Below are 13209 nucleotides of genomic sequence, written 5' to 3'. Positions count from 1 at the left end.
CTGGTGGGAAAAATGCCTTGGGTCAGTTCCAAAGATGAACCGTTCTTCACATATTCATTGTACATATAATTATAAACAGAATGAGGACACGGAGGGTACATGAGGGAAGAATGGCATACACTAGCTGAAAAAATTTGATTTTAATCAAGTGCCTTCAAGGATGCAATTGAAACACTTGAGAAAAAGCAGGAAAAACTCACCTGGTCCCTTCGACATGATTCAGCATTCTGCATGGACAGAACTGATCTTTTACCTTAACACCATTTTCCTGGTTTATCCCACAAATATCCAGAAATGAACCAACCAGAAAAGGACTGAACAGAATGCAGTCCAGGCAGATGAAAACATGCTGAACCACCCCATAATTCCTTGGACAACAAAGAACAGTTTTCGGAAAAGATCACAGCCACAGGTGTGTCAGAAGGCCAAAGTGCACTGACCTTTGTCATGGTGGAAATATGGCAGCCAATTTGGGCACAGCAAGTTGCCATTAAAAATACCCTTAGTTGGGGGATAAATATTGGTTGGGACACTGTACAGAACTCACTGGCACTTTGAAATGATTTGTGAGATCATTTCTAGCCGCCCCAGCAGATAAAGTGTTGGCCCGATGTAATGTTTTACCTGAAAGATGGCATCTCCAGTGGTGTGGCAATTTTCAGCATTGCATTGCAACCTGGGTCTTTGTACTCAATCTTTTACATTGTCTCATGCTTCCCATATATGGATACATCCTCCAACCCCGTATCTCTCCAAGACAATGGAGCTTCTGACTTCCCAATTATAAAAATTCAGTCAGGACAAAATGGCTTCTTTTGCTCCTATTTGCCTGATTGATCTGTCTTCTTTTTTAAATCCCTGAAGAACCTCCATAAAAATCGCCCTCTTTAAACTAAGCTTTTGTCCATCTGCTGCTATTTCCTTGTGTGCCTTGGTGTCAAAATTCTGACAATGCTTCTGTGAAGCATAGTATTTTCTACACCAAGAATTCTTGTTGCTGCACTGTCTGGAACCTACATTTTTCTAGCTCAGTCATGGCGAAGTTGTTTTTAAAATTTGGTGTCATTCATTTGAGAAAGGACAAATATAATGAGGTTTCTTTCTTTAAAAAGACACCAGTCTTCATGATAAAGATGCAATTTTAAAGCTGAATCTTAATTTTCAGCGAGGATTCATACAGAATAAAAAGCTGACACTACCTGATTCAAAGTGTGATTTTGCACATTGGATTTCAAGAGGACCATTCCTCAGGCTGAGTACAGGGAGTGCAAAAAAAACACCAAACAGTCTTACCCGAGAGCAACTTCGATAATCATGGTACCCAGAACTTGAAAATTATGATAGTTCATCAGTACACTGGGCACTGATTCCCACATTCATTTTAAACCCACCTAGTTCTGTTTCCCACACTTGTTTCAGAACAGTCTTTAACCTTAAAACACATCACTGGAAATTAAACATTCTACTGTGCAATATCTCAAAAGAAAAGCGAATTAAAAGTGTTCTGGATTTTTAACATCTAGTGTCAATATGCTGAAAAATCTTCTATAGTTACTTGCTGGGTTAATGAAGCTTTACTGTACAAAGGGGTCAGCCATCTTGAACATCACTCAAAGGATTGTGCACTTTTGGAAATCTATCCTGCATGATTGTGGATGCCAACTCCAAATCCATTTGAGGCCAAGAGCATTTAGATTTTAATATAATGGAAAAGAAGAATCTGAGGACCTGAGAAAAGGCATGGATTTGGATTTGAGGCCGTGACCTTACTGAATGGGTTAGGAGGGGATATTTGACCTCTCATCTCCTTATATTCTACAATCACTCAGCACTTTCTAATGTTTAATGTTTAAGGGCAGAATATCCTTCTTCTAACACTCCACTGCTCTCATCCATTTAATTGGCTGCGGCAAAGTCCTCTGTTTTGTTAGTCGAAGATGACATGAAGTCACAGGCCAGCACTGACACCTAGTGCTTATAAATGAAACAGCACCAATTACAGCATTAAATGTCCAGGTAAACATTCCAATACTTTTGTCTCCCAACTCCCGTAACAGCAGATGTACAACTCTACCTACGTGTTGATTTAGAGGGGAAAGAAAGGTGTGGTCCAGAATTATTGATGGGCATTCTTGAACCAACGAGATCCCCATGTGAAATAAAGCTGGAATCATTCAGCAGGTCATGGAACAGTGAAGTAAGAAAGAGCTAACATTTCAAGTTCAGAGACCCTTCAATGGTATAGGACAGAGCTTCACAGTAGCGCAGAGATGCCCAAGTGATCCTGCTGTGTACAGAGTCATCTGTTTAATATACAAATTGAGAGTGAGAGAATAGTCAACACGACATGTCAAAGCTGTGAGATGCAGGTCCCAGCCACTGCTGAAAGCGAAACACACACACACAAAGGAGAATGCTGGAAATGCTCTGTGGACCAGGCAGGGTCTAGGAAGGAAAAACAGGCTAGATCACCTCACAAAATAATTTTGCCACTTCTGATACAGAAAAAGCAAATTGACTGAAATTGTTGAATCTGATGTTGCCCCGAAGGTGGCAACTTGCCCAGCAGAAACACAAGAGACTGCTCTTCAAGCTTCCACAGGCCTCATTTTAACCATGCATGAAGTCAGAGAGGGGTTAGAAAACAGGGGTCACCCCTTCGCACTGACCACATGCACCAGCTGACTCATCTTTCCTCACTCCCCCTTTACAGCATTCTAAAACCCTGGAACATCTGGGCAGCAAAAATCAGGATGCTCTTTGTCGATTACAGCTCGTCATTTAACATCATCATTCCCTCAAAACTAATCAGTAAGTGCCGAAACTTTGACCTCAATACATACCTCCTTGCACAACTGGATTCTGGATTTCCTCACTTGTAGACCCCAGTCAATTCGGATTGGCAGAAACATCTCCTCCACAATCTCCATCAGCACAGGTGCATCACAAGGCTGTGTGCTCAGCTCCCTGCTCTACTTGCTATGGCTGTGTGGCTAAGCACAGCTCCAACCACCGAGCTCATTCCACCAAGATGCAACACTGAGCGTCATAGGAAATCATTCCTGCCTGTGACCATCAAACTTTACAACTCCTCCCTTGGAGGGTCAGACACCCTGAGCCAATAGGCTGGTCCTGGACTTATTTCCTGGCAATTTACATATTAGTTTTTAATTATTTATGGTTTTATATTGCTATTTTTATACTCTATTCTTGGTTGGGGCAACTGTAACGAAAATCAATTTCCCTCGGGATCAATAAAGTATGACTATGCCTATATTCAAGTTTGCTGATGACACCATTGTTGTGGGCCGTATCAAAGGTGGTGATGAATCAACATACAGGAGGGAGATTGAAAATCTGTCTGAGTGGTGTCATAATAACAACTTCTCACTCAATGTCAGAAAGACCAAGGAACTGATTGTAGACTACAGGAGAGGGAAACCAGAGGTCCATAAGCCAGTAATCATTGGAGGATCGGAGGTAGAGAGGATAAGCAACACTAAATTCCTCGGTGTTACTATTACTGTCCTGGACCCAGCATGCAAGCGCAAATGCGAAGAAAGCACGACACCACTTCTACTTCCTTAGGAGTCTGGAAATTTGGCATATCATCAAAAACTTTGACTAACTTCCAATAGATGTGTAGTGAAGAGTGTACTGACAAGCTACATCACAGCCTGGTATGGAAACACCAATGGTTTTGAATGGAAAATCCTACAAAACGTTCTGGATTCGGCCCAGTACTTCACAGTTAAAGCCTCTCAACCATTGAGCATATCTACATTAAATGTTGCAGTAAAAAAGCAGCATCCACCATCAAAGCTCCCCACCACACAGGCCATGCTCTTTTCTTGCTGCTTCCATCAGGTAGAAGGTACAAGTGCCTCAGGACCTGCACCACCAGTTCAAGAACAGTTACCACCCCTCAACCATTAGGCTCTTAAACAAAAGAGGAAAACTCCAGTCACTTGCCCATCCACTGAGATGTTCCCACAACCAATGACCTCACTTTAAAGACTCGTTATCTTGTTATTTCATGTTCTTGTAATTTTTTTTCTATTTATTTATATCTGCATTTGCAGAATTTGTCGTTTTCTGGTTGATTGTTCATTGACCCTGTCATGGCTACTATTCTATAGATTTGCTGAGCATGGCTGCAGAAAATATTAATCTTAGGGCTGTATGTGGTAGCATACAGCATATATACTCTGATAATAAAATTTACTTTGAATTTTAAAAGGTTCATTTCCTTCATAATTTCCTTCTCTGGGAACACCTGTCCTTTCCTATCCTAACATCAAGGGACCCAAATATAACAGTCCACTTCATCCAGTCCGGTGTACTGCACCTGGTGTTTGCAGTGTGGCCTCCCCTACAATGGATTGGGCTTTCTAGCCTGGACCCACAGCATGTCCTCATTAGTCAAGAAGGCAGGGCAGCATCTGCAGTTTCTGAGGAGATCGAGGCATACGAGGCTCCCCACCCTCATTCTAACAACATTCTACAGTAGCACCATGGAGAGTGTCCTGTCTGGCTCATTGTCTGGTATGGAAGCTGCAAGGTATTGGACTGCAAGGCACTGCAGATAGTAAAAATCGCTGAGAGGATGACCAGGTTCACCCCTCCCCCCCCCGCCCCCGGTTCAACAATTTCAGTCCTGCCGAAGGGTCTTGGCCTGAAACATCGACTGTACTTTTTTTTCCACAGTTGCTACCTGGCCTGCTGTGTTCCTCCAGCATTTTGTGTGTGTTGCTTGGATTTCCATCATCTGCAGATTTTCTCGTTTGACAATTTCAAACAACTTGCTTTCCCTGACCACTTCTCCTGCACGGCATCTTCTTGGATACTGCCTAATCTGCAAGAATCCCCTTTTGACTTTCATGTTTTAACACCTCTGCACTGCATTTATCATTATTCATATGTCCCTTGATTTACTTTCTCTAGCTCAGTCACTCTTTCCAGTTGCCCTCAACCAGGCACCTTGGCATACAAAGGGATTACACCGAAAACCCCGACCTCACCTTATTGGAGATATTTATTTTGTCTCTCCACAAATACATCTTGTTTTCAAATTTTCCAGTGCTGATGAAGGGCTTTCACCCGAGAAATCAACTCTACCTCCCCACCTCCGACCATCCACAGGTGCTGCCCAACTTATACACCAGATTCTGTTTCAGATTTCCAACATATTGCTGATTTTCTAACAGTGTGTAGAATGACCAACCGACATCTAGGACTGCAGACATCCCACCTCTCCCGGAAGTTCCGGGAGTCTCCCGCATATGAATAGTGGCTCCCTGATGCCTGCAAATTATATACAATGTCATGGAAATCTTTTTTTTGAGAGCAAGCGAGAGAGAGCGCGCCATGGCAGAGTGTTCCAGAAAAAAAAGAAAATATAAAACGTACGACACCCCAGACTACACTAAAGTGTACCCCTGCCTAATAGGTGTCAAAAATAATGAGTGTTGCTCACTGCACTGTTTGCAACAGTGACTTTTCTATTGCCCATGGTGGGTTAAGACTGTAAAAGACATGTTGAGGTGAGTTTAACAGGTGTCATTCGTTCATTAGCATAGCTAACGTTATTTAAACTAGCTGGCTGGCTGCTTGGGAGCTACTCTGTTGCAGACATCTCACCTCTCCCAGAAGTCTGCCGCAAATTGATGGTGCTACCTCCCTGAAATCAGTTTTTGCAGGATGGGATGTCTGGGACTGGGTGGCATTAAATGTTACAACCTGTACCTTCCATCAGAATATCTCAAACACGAGGAAAACTGCAGATGCTGGAAATCCAAAGCAACACACACAAAATGCTGGAGGTACTCAGCAGCTCAGGCAACATCTACAGAAAAGAGTAAGCAGTCACCTTTTTGGGCCGAGACCCTTCATCAGGATTGGAAAAAAAAATGAGAAGTCAGAGTAAGAAGGTAAGGCAAAATAATCTGCAGATGCTGGGGTCAAAGCAACACTCACAACACGCTGGAGGAACTCAGCAGGTCGGGCAGCATCCGTGGAAATGATCAGTCAACGTTTCGGGCCGGAACTGTTCGTCTGGACTGAAGAGGGAAGGGGCAGATGCCCTATAAAGAAGGTGGGGGGAGGGTGGAAAGGAGAAGGCTGGTAGGTTCCAGGTGGAAAACCAGTAAGGAGAAAGATAAAGGGGTGGGGGGGGGGAAGCAGGGAGGGGATAGGCATGAAAGGTGAAGAAGGAATAGGAGAAAATCTGTTTTTCACCTGGAACCTACCAGCATTCTCCTCCCCACCCTCCCCCCACCTTTTTTATAGGGCCTCTGCCGCTTCCCTCTTCAGTCCTGATGAAGGGTTTCGGCCCGAAATGTTGTCTGATTGTTTCCACGGATGCTGCACGACCTGCTGAGTTCCTCCAGCGTGTTGTCAAAGTAAGAAGGTGGTGGTGGTGGGTGAGGGTGGGGGGTGGCAAACTGACTTCTCATCTTTTTTTTAACCCCCCAAGTCTTGAAGGGTCTTGGCCGAAACGTCAACTGTTGTCCTTTCCACAGATGCTGCCTGACCTGCTGCGTTCCTCCAGCATTTGGTGTGTGTTGCATCAGAGTATCTCAACCCGATTTCCTGTTCTGCTTTGAACCGTTTTTTAGAAATCCCACAGAAAATTTAAAGCCACAGATAATTTATGCAACCTGCTTAACCTAAAAGGCAAGGCGAGACGAACTGGCGTTTTAAAAAACTATTCTGGGGCTCAATGTGATGAACACATCTGCTTTAATGTCTCAGAATTAATTGCTACCACTCAAGTATTACCTTATCCAGTATGGAAATTAGAACTTCAGTTATCCTCCAGCCATTATTGATGGGCATTTATATAACACGTGTAAGAAAGCAGAGCACCTTAAAGCAGGGGCTCCCAACCTGGCACCCACAGACCTCTTGGTTAATGGTAGGGGTCCATGGCATAAAAAATATTTGGACCCCCTGCCTTAAAACATCTTCTTGCAGTGCTATTAAACTGGATCTGAGGCTTCCACAATGTGGGTTCAGAATCAGAATCAGGTCTATTTTCACTGACCCAAGTCGTGAAATTTGTCGTTTTGTGTTAGCAGTATGGTGCAAGTACATCAAATCACTATAAATGGAGAAATAAATACACCAAAGGGGGATAGTGAGGTGGTGTTCATGAACTGTTCAGTGATCTGATGGTGGAAGGGAAGAAGCTGAAAATGTTGAGTATGGGTCCTCAGGCTCCTATACCTCCTCCTTAATGACAGTAATGAGAAGAGAGCATGTCCCCAGTAGGGAGGTTTTGGACAAATTGACTAAGGTTTGGTCAACTCGTTAAGGTGTTTTTGGAAGGGTCTTGCCCATGGCAGCTGAAGGGAAGAGCAGCTAATGGAGTAAGTGATTAACTACGATAACTCCGATAGTAGCCGAGCTGAAAGATTACCAAGGGAGAGGATAGTCATGGACAGAGGGAAATGACAGTAAGAAAAGCTTACAAACACAGATGTTAACCAGGAGGTAATATAGATCAATCAGCAAGATAATAAACAAACTCAGGGAAGTCAAAAATAAAGTAATAAACTCTTTGCACACCCAACTTCATTGCAGGGTCTGTTTACAAATGCATTCGCCCAAACCCCTCCTACCCTGGACATTCTCTCGTCTGCCCCCTTACATCTAACAAACGCTTGAGAACATGAACCACCCAGCTCAAGAACAGTTCTGTCCCACTGTTATAACACTCTAAAACAGGACTCTTCTTCAAGAACAAACTCACAATCTACTTCAGCATGGACCTTGCACCTTACTTGATGATCTGTATTGTTCCTTCACAACAACTAATATTGTTGCTGCATATTTTTTTTCCTTCTCTTTTTGTACTACCTCAATATTTAGGCAAGTAACGTTCAAAGAATCTTGGTGCTGGGAGACCTTTTTGCCTGTCGTGAAGTTTCCACGCGAGAGCAACTATATTTTCTCCATGTGTTAACAACGTGCTTCCGAACGTGCATCAGCCATAGACTACCAATAAACCATTCGGCAGTGCGGGCTGCAAGAGAGAACAGTAGAAGAATGGTACTATCTCAATGTTCTTACCTACGGAATGATCTGTCTGGATAGCATGCAAGCAAACATTTTCACTATATTTTGGTACGTATGACTATAGCAAACCAATTACCTTCCAAAACTGAAGTAGAATAAAGTTAGAGGGAGGGGATTTCTCATATATCAAAAAGCAATGAGCCAAGTTGCAAGATCCCAACTTACTGAAGGAACTGTGATGTTTGCACAAATCACCAATAGTATAACTATTCCCAGCTGGTCGTCAGAGGATTTTGATTTACCATAAATATGTTTTTCTAATTATTTCTCCTGAGTAAGAAGTTTTGACACTTAACATTTAACAAAACAATTAGTCAATGACTTAGCCAACTAGGTCTTTGCCCTGAAGCTGCTCCTGTCTCCTTGGCTAGCTATAATATTTAGAGCATTTGAAGGTCAGAATTAAGAATTTTCAACAAACACACAGGGATCTGATTCATCAGCGCAATAGCCACGGCCAAAAGTGAAATCAATTCAATTGTATTCTTCGAGTGGGATTCATCATAATAAATCTCCTTTACTTGATTCTTTTTAAACCACACAAGTTAGGAATTTGCTGAGTACAAAACATGAAAGGCCACTCATATAAACGCAATGTGGTATATCAACTCTTGACCCAATGTGTTGAGTCTGCAGGATTTGTTTTTTCGAAACAAAAACATTCCACGTGGATCCTTGGGATTCAAGAGAGTTCATAAAAAGGTAAGATTCCCATTCCTTGTTACAATTAGCTTGGATTCTTTCCAAATCTCATGATTTGGTTTTGCAATTTTTGTTTTACTTTTTTTTCTCCGCACCCTAAATCTTGCATTATTTCTTCAAAACTATACTGTTGTTTTATTTTAGAAAGCACCAGTTCATAAAGGAGTGAACTACAAAATTAAGGCACCAAGACACTTTAGACATTACCTGGAGAAGGCTTCTATACAGCATTAAAGTTTCTGCCTTGTTGGCAACTGGCAATCCCCAAACAAGCAGAGCCTGTTTTGAGAAAGGCCTCTGCAAAATCTGGGGGAAAATACAGGAGTAATTTGTCTGGCCAAAAGACTTTATGGAAAATCTCTATTAAGAGAGTGAAGGGAACACATAAACATTATGCTTTGGCCAGAATCAAAAGCAAAATGTTAATAGGTAGATGTTTTCAAAAAAAGACTTACACTAAAAAGATGCATTTCACAATCTGCAAAAGTATTTAACACCAATGAGTCACAGTTCTTTAATAATAGTCATGGCAATTCTGCCACGAGCAACAAACTCCCTCAAATATCAATACAATTTGTACCATAATACTCATCAGTCAGGGCTCTGAGTACTGGAGTCGGGATGTTGTGCTGCCTTTACAGAAATTGTTGGTCAGGCTGCACACAAGTACTGCATAGCCGTACAGCATTGATCAGCCTATTATAGAAAAGATGCAGTTAAGCAGAAAAAAGTAAGAATTTCAGGTTGTATATTGTATACATCCTCTGATATAAACTGGAACAATTGAAGAGTGCTGTGAAGACTTTGGAGGAGCTGCCAGGCCGAGAAGGCGCAAGCTCTGGGCAGTGGTTGGCCAGGCTCGGACTCCATTCCTTGGGAGCGTGGGAGAATGAGGGACAACCTTACTGAAGGGTTCACAATTATGAAAGGCACAGATAAAAGATGGAAACACCTTTTTTCCCAGGGTAGGGCAGTCCAATACACAGGGGCATGGAGTTACGGGGAGAGGGGACCTGAAGGGCATCCTTTTCCACAGAGAGGACGGTGAGTTTATGGATAAGGAACGAGCTGACGGAAGGATCTGTTGAGGCAGGTACAACAGCATCATGGGTATGTACACAGAGAGATTGAACTTGGAGGGATATGAGCCAAATGTAGGAAACTGGGACTAGTCGAGTGGACGCCATATTCAACATGGACTTGATGGGCCGAAGGGATTATATCTGTGCTGTATTGCTCCATGACTCTAACAGCATTGACCATCTCCAATAATAAGAGTCAATCTACCTACCCCTGATATTCAATGGCATTACCATCACCAGACATAATCTCCAAACCCAGACCACAAACAGGACGGCGCAAAACATAAACACAAGAAATTCTACAGATGCTAGAAATCCAGAGGAACACACACACACAAAATGCTGGAGGAACTCAGCAGGTCAGGCAGCATCTATGGGAATGAATAAGCCACGAGCCTTCTTCAGGATGGAGAAGGAATGATGAAGGCACCAGAAATAAAAAGGTGGGGGAAGGGGAAGGAGGCTAGCTGGAAGGTGACAGGTGAAGCCAGGTGGGTGGGAAAGGTCAAGGGCTGCAGAAGGAGGAACCTTAGGAAAGAGGGAAGGAGGAGGGGAACCAGGGGGAAGTGACAGGCAGGTGAGAAGAAGCAAGAGGCCAAGTGGAGAACAGAGAAAGAGGGGAAAGGGAGGGATTTTTTTTTAAAAATTGGAGGCAGAAACGGATATTCATGGAACCTAAGACAAGACCACCACCATACCCGGCAGGACGATGTAATTATCCAAATACAACGGCTAGAACTTGAAATAGAAATACTGAAAACAATACAGGACAAAACCAATAAGTTAATTCAACCCATGTTTTGCGGTTGTGTTGTTCCCGCTAATTTAGCTGAAGCATTACATTTGGTACCGACTCCCCGTGCCTAATACCACAGCAGGTTTACATATTCAGTGGATTCCGCTTAATTGGGCATCAGTTAATCGGCGCAGTCGCTTATTTGGGAATATAAACTGATAGTCTTACTGCTTATTTCTCTCCAACTATCAGTGATAAAAATATCACTGCTTTTTGAACACAAACACAAGCAAATGATGCCATTAAAAAAAAACCCACTACAAGTATGCTGTAGTGCCGAACAGCCACGCAACTGTATGCAACTGATGCTAGCTAGAAACTGTTCGACAATAGTCTCTTGTCCCAATTAAGTAGCATAGTGTCCCAAATAAATGAAAGGAATCCAGCTATTTTCTCGATTAGTTTTTGTTCTTGGGGATGGCTACTGCCTGGCACCATTATACCACAAGTTACATTAATACTTGAGGGAACTTGCTGGGCACAAGTTATTTATTCATTTAGAGATGCAGCGTGGTAGAGGCCCTTCCGCAACTCACAGCCACACTGCCCGAGCAACTCCCGATTAACTCTCAGCTAATCTCGGGACAATTTGCAATGACCAATTAACCTACCCTGTGTGTCTCTGGACTGTAGGAGAAAACTGGAGCACCCAGGGGAAAGCCGCACACTACAGAGACTCCTTACAGAACGGCGTAGGAACTGAACTCCGAACTCCAGAACATTCCAAGCTGTAAACCACTACACCACACTGGCATCCACAATAGTACGTTTGTAATTGCATTCAGCAGAGCTAAGGGTCATTGAGAGGCATATTGGGAGATGGTGAAATGCATCATATTAATGCAAGTGTTTACTTAACTCCTTTTATAAAAATATGCCTTGTGACAAAACAGTCTCAAAATAAATTCACTGCCAGAATCCACATTATCCTGAAAATCATTTGAACAATGTTCACAAAGTGATTAACATAAAAACTCAGGGAATGAGTCAAGAGGTGGGGAAATGGCAAGGAGGAAAATATTTCACAGAGGCATCCACAAAAATCTCCAGTCATTTAAAAATATTTTTCAGAATGGATTACTTTGCCAGGCATCATCACTGGCCTTTTTCTGTAATGATTATCCTAGTAGGAGAGTGAAAGAAAAAAAAGCCCACACTAATTCACTTGATCTTAAAATATTTTATGGTCTGATAAGACCAGGGGTTCCTAACCTGGCTTCCTCGTTCGTAAGGTTTTATGGCATAAAAAGAGGTTGTGAACCCTGGGTTAGACCATTTAAAATCCAAATTTGTATTTATGCTGTGATCCATTCGACGCAATGATTCTTTATTTGCCTGCGAGGTGATATCATAATTTTTAAAATGCAGTTCAGACATAGAATTGATAATAATGTGATGTGACAGCAAAAGACTAATAAGAGCAAAAGGACAAGATTATCGTCCTTGAGAAGGAGGTAGTTATAAAACTCTAAAATAAATCAGATCAACAGTCTCCTGGGATTGGCAAGAATGAATCAACAATTTCAATGTCTTCACACAGATGTTAAATAATCCGCCAGGACATTATCAGCCACATATTAATAGAGATACTGTATGTGGAAATTTGCCCTTGTAGATGTGAATGTCCACTAATTACAGAGATGATAATTGGAGCCTGTGATTAGGCAAGAGTTAAATTGGGGTTGCAGGGAGTGTGGCTTAATGAGCAGCAAGGTCCTATTCTACACCACATCTCTAAGTATATAAGTGACAATTTTCCTTGTAGACATGAATGTCCAATAACCACAGAAATGGTAAACTGTACACACAGCACAGCAGCAAATGCAAGAGCCCCAAAGCTACCCATCTCCCAACGCAAAGGTGAGATTACTACGGAGAAATTGTTATGTAACCTGATCTGAAACTGGAAACAGATTCAACTATACCATCTTCATTTAAAACGTGGCATTTCCCCCAAATTACATTACCAAGCAGATAAATGTCAGATTGCAATATGCTGTGGATGACAAGAGAGCAACAGCTCTGTGTATGGATAGTCACTGTGAATCTTCCTAGAATCTTAAAATTGATTATTATTGCAAATGCTTCATCATTAAACCGTTCAGCTTGCAGAACCAAGATTCAGATCTGCCAAATGAATTGACTGCTTCACGTTTCTCTTGTAAATGGCCAAAGTAGAGAGTACTTCAGCATTTTTATACTGCTTACGCTATCTTTAAAAAAAAAATGCCACCATTCCATTTAAAATCACACTTCAATCTTGGGACACATGGAAATTTCTACAATGCAAACCTGACACCAATGGAGGGTCTTAAAATAACTGTCGCCCATTTTGAGAGGTACTAGATTCAACAATCCCAACATCGTGGCAGAAGAAAACACAATTTTTACGTAAGTCTCGATGGCAAGTTCTCCCGAAATGATAACCAAGAGCAGATCAATTTTCTCCAATGTCAGTAACTCACCTGATTCATGACCTAGGGGGAAAATGAAAAAAAAATGATTAACCGACATGAAAGAAAGCTGTCAAATGCAATTTACACCTCTCAT

Source organism: Mobula hypostoma, chromosome 5, assembly GCF_963921235.1.
Source record: "Mobula hypostoma chromosome 5, sMobHyp1.1, whole genome shotgun sequence".
Classification (NCBI taxonomy): domain Eukaryota; kingdom Metazoa; phylum Chordata; class Chondrichthyes; order Myliobatiformes; family Myliobatidae; genus Mobula; species Mobula hypostoma.
Note: the sequence above shows the minus strand (reverse complement) of the source record.